Source organism: Acanthisitta chloris, unplaced genomic scaffold (genome assembly GCF_000695815.1).
Source record: "Acanthisitta chloris isolate BGI_N310 unplaced genomic scaffold, ASM69581v1 scaffold15880, whole genome shotgun sequence".
NCBI lineage: Eukaryota > Metazoa > Chordata > Aves > Passeriformes > Acanthisittidae > Acanthisitta > Acanthisitta chloris.
Window position 1 is genome coordinate 29,611 of NW_008651247.1, and position 10,978 is coordinate 40,588.

Here is a 10,978-nt window from a genome sequence, read left to right on the forward strand (position 1 = left end):
TTTTTTTTTTAGTATGTAACCTAATTGAAAGCCTCATGTGCCTTGGTTTATTTTCTACCTTTTTTATCAATTTCTGGCTATTATTACCAGCTATCAATAAGTTTACAGGACACATTGAACATCTGCCGTCTGATAATGAAGGGATTCACAAAGTTTGAAGCAGAGACTGGGGAAAGCACTGTGTGCCAATTATCAGAGGATCCAATCCTGCATTGCAAAAAGAAAGTGTCTTCAGTAGAAATGAAGTACAAGTCCAAACAAGAATTTGCCCTGCCCTTCAATGCAGACAGAAGAGTGGTTTTGCAAACCTGGCAACATGAGGAAAGTGATGTGACTCAGTGATAGCAATCCATCTCCTTCATTTGGCCAAACTTTGCAGCCGTTGTGGGTACATACATGCCTCATTATGCAGTGAAAACAGCATGGACAAATAGTCTTTTGGAGCTATCAGTGTGTATTGTGGGCAGCACGGTGGGAAGCAGGCCAAGGTGGGTTCCAAGGCTTGGCTAAAACCAGCACAATTCAGGTACCACTGTCTGCTATGAGGCTGAAAGCAGCAAAACATACAATCATAATAATGTGTTTCTTCAAAAGAAAATATCAGGTTTAAAATTTGGGGAAAAATAGGAAGAAAGTTAGTTTTGTGCAGACAACTGAAGTCAGGAGAAATGCTGAATTACACAAATTTCATGAATAGACTAAATACAATCATGTTCATCTTGGTTTGGACAATATTCCACTGCTCAGTTTTAGATTTTCATATTGGTGTAGTATTCTGACATTGGTAAGTGAATTCACCTCTTTCCGAACATGGGTCAGGTTTAACTGGAATCAAATCACCAGTGGCAGAAACAGGATGAAGCCAAATGAGCCAGTCAGCAACTTATCATGCTGGATGTTAGAGTTACCTTTCCTTTTTCAGTGTTTTCAGAATTCTCCAACTGTCTGAAACACAGGGGAATGGTTACACCAGTGCGTGATGTCACTGAATAAGCTGTACTGGAAACAAAACCACACTGAGGGATCTCTTGTTGGCACAGACCTGTTCCTGCCTGATGTCTCCTCTTCTGGACAGACTATCAGCAGTATTTGCTGGGTTTGTATTTTTGGCAGAAAATTCAGCTTTCCCAAGTAACCCAAGCAAAGAGCAGTCCAGAGAAAAGGACTCAGAGGCTTCACACTGTGGAATAAGTCTCAGGAAGATTAGTAAAATTCTTGCAAAAGTTAAGCTGTGCAGGTAATTTGACAATCAAACAAGCATGGTCCTGAATTCCTTGAGCAAGCAAATGTTTAATTTCAGGTCTGGGGCATTGATACTTAAATACTAAGAATAAACTGTAACACAGTTGGCAAGAGGGAATCTCAGGAATCAGGATCTCCAAAGCACAGGAACTGTTCGTACACTGGGCACGAAGTAGTAGCCAATTGCCTTGAGTAAGGCTTCAAATAAATGATATTTAGAAGTGGAAATTGCACAATACATTGCTAAGCTTTTTAACTTCTCACCTGCAATTACCTTCAGAAAATTGCAAAATTCACCAGCTGGAATGAACCTAGAAACTGGGAGTGTTAAGGCTGGACTTGAGGTGGCACAGAGAATGAGAAGAAAACAATATAAGTGGCCTTAGTACCCAAAATAAGAATGGGAAATGCAACAGAAATGGGACTGGCATCCATGATCCTGATTGCTGCAACACCTTTTCTTGCAGAGAGTTTACATAAGAGAAGAGTAACTGGGTGTTCTCTGGATAAATTACTGGGAACTGCATGATACCTCTATGTAAGAAATAGTTGGATAGTTTCAAGGTGCAGGAAAATGCAAAATACCTGCAATCATCTCTATAATTTCTGCATAACAAGCTTGAGGTGGCAAACAAAATCCCTCAAAGAGTTAAGAAAATCAACAGGAAAAGGCAAGTAAAAAAGATGTTAGAGGATACTTTCTAAAACAGGTTTCTGTTTTAACAAGAGAGGCTGAAATCAAAATTCTTACTTTAGGATCCTTTTTGTAGGGGAAAGGCACAGTGCTATTGCTGCTAGGGAGTAAGTGAGGGTGGTAGAGGCCTGTGGGGTAAGAATAGAAGTTCAAAGTCCACAAATACCATTTTTTCAGAAGTATCTAAGAGAATCATTAGCAAAAATACAGCAGAAAACTGTAAAATGCAAAGCTGATGTTATGAACTGCAGTGGTTTATCATCACAATCTCTGTCAGTGGTTTCTTCACAGCAGTACTAATGACTGACAAGAAGGAAAAGCACAATGACAAGGCAGTGATGGCACAGCACTGTTAAGTCAAGATAAATAAACAAGCTCCATCAGAGACTCTCACAAAGTCTGACAGAAATTAAGCAACCAAAAGTGTATATCATAACAGTTTGTCACAAAGAATACACCGAAGTTAAATTCCAAGAGAGTTGCAATTACAGAGCAAATGGCTGAGAAAACATTGAAAGCTTGTACCAACCACAGGTAAAAACAGGCAGAAGCCAATAGAACAAGCAAAAAGTGATCTTTAGATACCAAAACAAAATTAGTTTGAATTTTGCAATACTTATCAAAACTCTCATGTTAAAAAGCTCTAGTGTATTACTGTACATGGAATAAAGGAACTGATCAAGGCAAGGTTAAAGCAAGGCCAGTAGTTGACTGCCCATGATTTTCACCCCGAGAAAAACCAAAGAAAGCATGACATCGTGAAAGGTACTCAATCCACAGTCTTACAATTTCACAGAATATAGAGAAAACAATCTCTTGAAACAGATAAAAGTTACTTGGGGTTTTTCTTTAATTTGAAAATATTGCAAATTTGGTTGATAAAGCAATAGCAGAGAAGTTACTTAAAATGTTTTTCAATTACTTTAAACCATTAATTTAAGAAAATCGAAAATTGTTGTTTACAAAACTTGCATATCTCATAACTGAGAGAACAGTGAAACTCAGGAAGCCAGATCGTTGACAGAGGTGGCAACTGTTGCGTCAGCTGCAGTGCAGTCAGGTGTAAAGCCACACAACACGCAGCAGTTTGTCCCAAGGAAAGTGGGAAGACACAGAGTTAGATACAATCTTCTGGAGCTCTGCACTGAGAAGTGCAGAAGTCTTGGCACCAAACCTACCTTAGCTACAAACTGGCCAAGGACCAATGAATGGCACAGTCAATCTCATTGAGTGAAGGAGTAAAAGAGGGTTTGGAGGTCACATACCTCAGCAGGCCTGACCAAGAGATCATAAGCACATCCAGGCTTACTGGGGACAGACAAACTCTGAGATAGAACAGTGGGTATCCTCCAGGATAAAGATCTTGACCTCAAAATAGCCCAAACATGGAGGATGGCTCTGAGGAGAGCATTCCTTTCCCACTCAAGTCCCAGCAGTCTGAAATGGCCTGATCAATGTGTCTTTGTGTTCAGAATAGACATGTTGCAGAAAGAGCCACTCTCAACTGAAAGCACCAGCTCCAGAGACTGAGTCAACATAGCTACACAAAAAGTTTCAGCACAAAATATTACAATAATATTGAGATAGATCTTGATTTACTTAGGTTGGTTAGATCCAGCCTACCCAGCAGGGAGCACTGCAGCTGAGTGTTTTGATTTGGCATGCTCTTCACCAGGTAGGTTGCAGATTGTAAGCTTGGCAATTATGTGCCCAGAAGAACGTAGGCAGGAACGTTGCCCTACGACCCAAACAACAAAGCATTACAAAACCCACAGCTTCCAGAAAAGCCATATACAAGCAAAAGCTCAAAAGGAGGCACAGGGAGAAGAAACACAGTTTTAAATGGATGCAAGTGTATGTGCCAGGGGTAGCAAAATGAGAAGGAGCTTTTAACAATCAGAGAAGACTTGGAGACAAATAAAGTCTGAGAAGGTTGCAATAATGTACAACAGTGAGCAAACAAGTTAATGGATAAAGCCTGCAAGACCAATATGACCCCCACCCTTTGTCTTAAAAAAGTGCATAGGATCAAAGTGATGATATCCAGGAGCTTACAATGTGTATTCTATGAAACCAAAGTTAAAAAACATCAAGCTATAAGCACTGACCTAGAACTCTGATGCACTTTATACAATACTAAAAGTCAGCAATGACTTCCCTTCTTTAGTTCACACTCCATCAAGTATCTCAGGGTGCTTTGTCATTATTAAAGACATTTTAGGTCTGTCAAGGCAAAGATTCCTACACATGAAGGCAAGAAATCACACAGCACTACAGGGTTTTTTACAATTAAAATGTATAACGGAGCAGGCTTTCTAATCAGTCAAGTATTAATACCCTTAAATTTACATGGTAGTAATTTAAATGCAAAACATGAACGGCAGAATCAGCACAACTCAATAATGTATTCTAATTACTGCACTCAACTTGTAGCAATACATTATCCTCGATTAGTAGAACTGCAGCTGCACCAACTCCATTACCTCCCTCCACCTCACACTTCCCATTGTAATCCTTTGCAGCCAGGTATTTACAACCCTTCAAAGTCTTTAATTAGGGTGTGGCAAAGAGTCAAGCAACAGGAGGTAGAAATCAAGGAAAGATGGAGCAGCCACATAGGCATTACAGGGGGCCAGGACGGCTCATAACTGGGAGAAGGTGACACATCCTCTGACCAAAACTGAAATTGTAGCTGGCAGTTCAGTCTTCAATTACAACATCATCATTCCTCCCAGGCTTTTTCTCAAGCAGAGGTATTTTCTGTAACATTTTAGTTTTGAGAGGTTGACTTAGCAACCTAAATAAGCCTCCAGAAGTACTCTGAAGAAAGATTTAGGGAACATTTCTGTATTTGATTTTATGTATCTTTTAAGGGGCGAGAAAAATCAATCAGTAGCACAGAAGCTTAATAACCCTCCGTCACACACTCCTAAATCTCCAGCATGGTGGCAGGGCCAGCAGCCCTTTGAAGTATTGCACTAATTGCATTAAGCTGCTAACAGAGGACATCTGTTTTGCTAAAGTGGCAAAGTGACGATTAGCCATGCATAAAGTGCAGGGGCCAGAAGTCTGACTCATGTCTTTCTTCCCTGTCCAGGGAAGCTTTTTCTTCTTGCATCCAAGGAAAGCCAAATGATTGGGACTTACACTGCAATAGTGCTAATATGAAGAGAACAAGGGGATTTAGGGTTACGCACTGTGTGGCAAGAAATTCCCTTCACAATTGATCTTACAGCCAGGACTGTGCCCTGACAGGCCCGGTTAATCTGCCCTCTCTCAGCATCTGCCTCTGTGCTGGTTCTTTGTTGCTTTTCTACCAGTTCCCTGAGGGAGGGAGGGACACATCTAACCAATGCTCCTCCACATTTATCTGAATCTCCTATGGAAGAAAGCACTCGGACAATGCTGCTTACAGCTTTGCCATCCAGTGCCTGCCTCCAGGAAATAACTTCCAGCACCTATGGCAACTCTGCTAGTGTGACTTCCATGAAAGATGGCAAGCACACACAGCAGCTTTCAGCATTTGGCAACTGCTTATGGATCAAAGGGCAAGTTGGGTGGCAGCAATTGCATATTAATTTGTTGTACAGTATCAACAGATTAGCAGTTCATACTGGCAAAGACAATGCAGTCCTTTAGACACAAGTTTCTCAATTGATTGCATATGAAATAACTGCAGTACATGAGCACAACCCCAAAATTAAGCAAGAAAAATGTATGAAAAAATGACCTAATTGTTATTGATTGTTCCAATTATTATATTATTGCTTGTGCAATACATTAGCAAAGTCCAGAAAGGTCCTTTTCCCTCCAAAATATTCCATGGGTGTTGAGTTACAAGGGATTGAGAAATACCAAATGAGGTCAAAACTGTTATTTCTCCTGTAGATGTTATACTGCAAGAAATTTTATTGCTTGCACTAATACTGCTGAGAGAGACCTCTGAGTTTCTCATATAAACCTTATAAACCATCTTCTGCCACAGAAAACAATCTGTATCCTCCTAAACATCCATCACTTTTGCATATGGCCCTTGTCACCTTCTCTGCAGCCTCCAGTTACTTGTGACAGCTGGAGTGAGGATTTATGGAAGAGAGTGGGGATGTCAAACATGCATGGGGCAGCACAAGGTTGCAGTTCAGGACCTGGGGACAGAAGAGAAAATAAGCACCCTCAGAGGGGCTGGAGTGTGTTCAGAGAAGGGCAACAGAGCCGGTGAAGGGTCTGGAGCACAAATCCTGTGGGGAGTGGCTGAGGGAGTTGGGGTTGTTTAGCTGGAGAAAAGGAGGCTCAGGGGGGACCTTGTCACTCTCTACAATTACTTGAAAGGAGATTGTAGCAAGGTGGGGGACAGTTTCTTCTCCCAAGTAACAAGCAATAGGACAAGAGCAAATGGCATCAAGTTGTGCCAGGGGAGGTTTAAAATGGATATTAGGAGAATTGTTTTCACTAATAAGGTTGCCAAGCACTGGAACAGGCTGCCCAGGGAAATGGTGGCGTTACCGTCCCTGCAGGTATTTAAAGGATGTGTAGATGTGGCACTTGGGGATGTGGTTTAGTGCTGGGGTAATTGTTGGACTTGATGGTCTTAGAGGCCTTTTCCAACCTAAACATACATAAAATTCTATAATTAGAGAAAAGTAGGGAGCAGGAAAAGCAACTTCTTCCAGGCTTATTTGCTTCAGGAAAGATTTTTCTTCAGAAAATCTTATAAACCATTCCACAAACTGGAAAATCCACTCAGCTTGCAGAGATTTTCAGGATATGTACTTGAAAGATCAGCTGCCCTTCCTCAAAACCCCTGCGAAGCCTTCAAATTAATTTCTCAGATCTCATCCTTTTCCCTCAGGTATTTGCCCTCACTGTCATTTTTCTAACTTTCCACACCACTTCCTCCTCTCAGAACAGCCACTTGCACAAAGTAGCTCTCTGCTGCCCTAAGAGACTGTTAACACTTACACAGCAGTGCTGGAAACAACAGGGACAAGCACATAAAAGGACAGTTGAGTTTTTTCTGGACAGTTTCTATGTCAAAGTGATCTCACCCTTTTCATGTACTGTGACTTTCCAGACACAGGCACAGCTCAGGTGGCAGCTTGTTTTGGGTGGGCAACCAGTCATCTCCCCTCAGCTCCAGCTTCACTCACTGGGACCTCTCCCAAGGGAAGATATCCTGCAGATATACAACCAAGTTGAGCTGGATCAGCTCCTGGAAAACACAAGTGAAAAACCAGACAGGAATAAATAGGAAGAACAAGATCTCTTCACTGACCCACGAGCCTCACAGGTGTTGTTACTAACGAGTATGTGCCCCTCTCTCCTATTAAGTATGAAGAAAATGGTAGGAAAATTTCTTATGCTGTTGCACTTGGTATTTCCTCTGCACTTTCATGAGGGGATCACACCAACTGTTTTGTTCCTTCAGAAGCAGGAGACAAAACAGCACGAGAGCTTATATTTGCATATTACATTTCCAGAAACTGTACAATTAGCAGACACAAAGCCAGGCCAGAGAATGGTGTTTGTCCATATTTCACAGCTGGTTTTCTGCTCTTCTCCATATTTGTTTTAAAATATAAATGTCCGCAATAATGTGAAGGCCAAAATTTTTTACTTCTTACAACTCCTTCCCCCAGAGACTTAACCCTGTTAAACACATGCATCACACATACCCTTCTTTTACTGCTCATCATTTCCTCACCCATTTTAATACCACATTCCAGTCTGCACAGAATGCCATTACTTCTGTCACAAGCAAGTTCTGTCAGCACAGCAGACATTGCTCCTCAAATATACCCTGTCTGGTCTGCTTTGGGACAAAATCTTCTTAGCAATATGATCACAGTTGCATGAAACATTTGCAACTGCTTTTAATGGACTCATGTTTTACCCCCAGAGATCCTTGTGGAGTTCAGTTTATGGATGCAAAAGAGAGAATGACCGAATGAGAACTGGAACTGATAGTGCAAACACTGGATTTGGAAAAAATTGCCTTATATTCAGGAAAATCTCATCTGCAATTGGAAACAATAATGAAACTGCAATGCACAATAATGAAACACAATGTACTTCAAACTGTTCAAAACAATGCTCTGAAGTCTTCAAAGAATTGAAGAGCTTTTTATCCTGTTTTCAAAGACAGGTTTTGTTTTTTTACCTCAAGCTTTCAAAAACTGCTGAACGAGAGCATAGAAATGGTGAGTTACAAGGCTGAAATAGCAAGAAATAAATACTTGTAAGTTGAGCACTGTAGCAAGGGTTTGTGTCCCCTTATTGTAGGTCCCAGCATAACTCTATTAAAGCAAGCAGCACTACTTGCACCTGTAGCATTCCAGCACATTGGAATTTCAAGCTAACCAAACGATTCCACATTTCAGTTTGAAGTTCAATTAAAGGTAAACAGCAATATCCAAGAACAAGGATTGTTTTTTTCTGTGGCAAAGCTCAGTTTGGACCTTACTTGCATAAAATGTTGCCTGCAGCACTGTGCCTGGTGGCCTCTGCTCTGTGAACTAATCCAGGTTACAGAAATCTTTGTCTGTTGTCTAACGCTTCACCTCTCTGATGCTGTATTCTGATGCTGTCATGAAAAGTCAGAGAATACCAGGAAAACCTTCTGCCCAAGCCAACAGAAAACCCCTTTTGAGAGCTGGCATATCCCCCCGAATGCCTGCACACTGCTGGGCAGGTCACACTCCCCACCTGCAGGTGCAGCTGATTTCCAATTGTCCATTCACTGAAGGGATGTCTGTTTTCAGAGGGCAAAGCTCAGGTCTGGAGAAGCCTGACATCCTCACAGCTTGCAGCCTCTGCAGTTGTGCTTTGAATGTAAATATTGATTTTTAGCTTATTTTAATATTTTGATACATGAGTGCAAACACATTCTAAAGCTGCTGAAAGACTCAGCACTGAAGTACACAAGGCTGTTTGTCAAGGGTGGCATAGAGGCTATGAGGACTGTTTTCATGTTAGGCAAATCAGGGTACCTGGAGCTGTGAAGTTTTGCTATTTTACTCAGCATTCAGACAATACAATGAAGCTGCCACAGTAAAATTCTGTGGATACATTTGTCATGCAGGATTTGTTTCTGTGTAAATTTTGGTGATGTGCTAAATCTGAATATACCCACTGGGTGATAGTGGTGTAGACAAATTGAGTGCAACCTTTGCTATTAGTGATGTCCATCCTGCCAGTGGGGGTCCTGTAAATAACACAGTGTGTGATCAAACAGCAGTGACATTTTAGCATGCCTCATAATGCAGGTCTACAAAGAGACTAACATAACCATAAGAAGTCTTAAATATTGAATTTCCTAAAGCCTGAAAGGGCCACTACATGCACATTATATGCAAACAGGTGTCAATGGGGAGTAACATAGTTTGCTACAGATAGAGGGACATGAGGAAAGTTTTGGCAGTAGCAATAACAACATTCCTTGTGTCCTGACCTTAACATGGAGATCATATTTCTGATATCTGCACATACAGTGTAATCCACTGAAGGAGTCAGTGCTCAACAGACCTTTCAGAATGGAAAGGATGGAGAGGTAAGTCCTCTGTCTTTATTCATTAAATGCTTCAGGTTGATCTGTTGAGACATTTTGTACTGCTCAGATCCATGGAGTACAGAGCTTTCTTTGATCAGATGATGGCATTGTTCAAGGAGAATCACTTTGGTCAGCTCTGTGTTAAGCATCCTGTCAAACACATCATAAAGATAAAAGGCAAGTAATTTTCAGTCCTCACTGACCCCTCTACTGCAGAAACTCACTTGCAAACCTGAATAATACCCAACAACAAGCTAAAACTGATGGAGAATACCCAGAGTTACTCTATGAAATATTTTCTATTTTGTTTTGGGGTTTGTTTTTTAGGAGTGTTTGATGTTGGTTTTGGTTTCTTGTTTTGGGGTGGTGGGGTATTTTTGGTAATTATAGCAAGTTCTCTTGGCAGTACTTAACAGCATGGAAAGGAGAGAGGCAAAGTAAATGAAGGAAATGTTATGCTTCTAAGCCTTGTGGGTGCAATTCCCACATTCCAAATTGTATAATTACTTTGTTTTTCCAACATCTGGGCCTGGTCTACTGCCACTGTCTCACCTAGAGAAAATGAAAGTTAATGCAAGACACAGAGTAATTTATTTAGGAGCCTCCCCAGTGCACTGCATTCCCCTATGTGGGAGAGTCTGTAAGCACAGAGATAATTATAAACCTTTTATCTTGATCAAAGGGCAGAAGAACATGGTCACAATGAATAATATCCATCTACCTCATAATCAAGAAACCCTACAGTGTTTTACCGAAAGGTCTGAGAAATCTAGTAAGGACATTGTATTACACCATTTGAATCTCGTCCTCAACCAGTCTCATACCGTTGGCAAACGCAGGTGTGATGAGCTCCAGCGTACCCTGGTGACAGCTCTTGCTCAGCAGGTGACAGCACTGCAGGCACAGCCCTTTGAGGAGACCTTTGCTGCCCTCTGCCTGGTGCCTCGGAGGATGCGCTGCTGGAACGTTAACGCTGGAGCACTCACACTTGATCTACGCTGAATTACCAGCACTGTTCCTAGCTGTTGGTGTTCTGCTTAAGCACACACAGCTTCACTTAGCTGCAGCATCAGACCCAGCACACGCATCAGGACAAGATGCCCAAAGAGGGAGATCCTGCAGAGCTGTGCCTGGTTCTGCCTTGACCCAGGCAAGCCTGAAATCCTGTGTACCTCTGCCTGCAGGTTCCATGATCCAATAGCACCCTTAAATCTTGTCATGTCATTGAAAACTGCAGTAATGGCCTGCATTTCTCTAGGATGTTGGTTGCTGTCCATGAGTGTCAAAGCTACTGATAGCCTCAGTATTTGGGGTGGGTGGTGACTGTGGTATTTGTCCCTGCTTAAAAGTGAGCTAAGGGGAGCTGCCTCCTTATATGAGAAACTAGAGTCATCTACAGCTTGCAGTTTTCAGTCCAAGCTGAATTTACAAGGCAGAGCCTATGTTCATGTGACTGCACCACTGAAATAAATGTTTATAGCTTTCGAAAAAGTTGT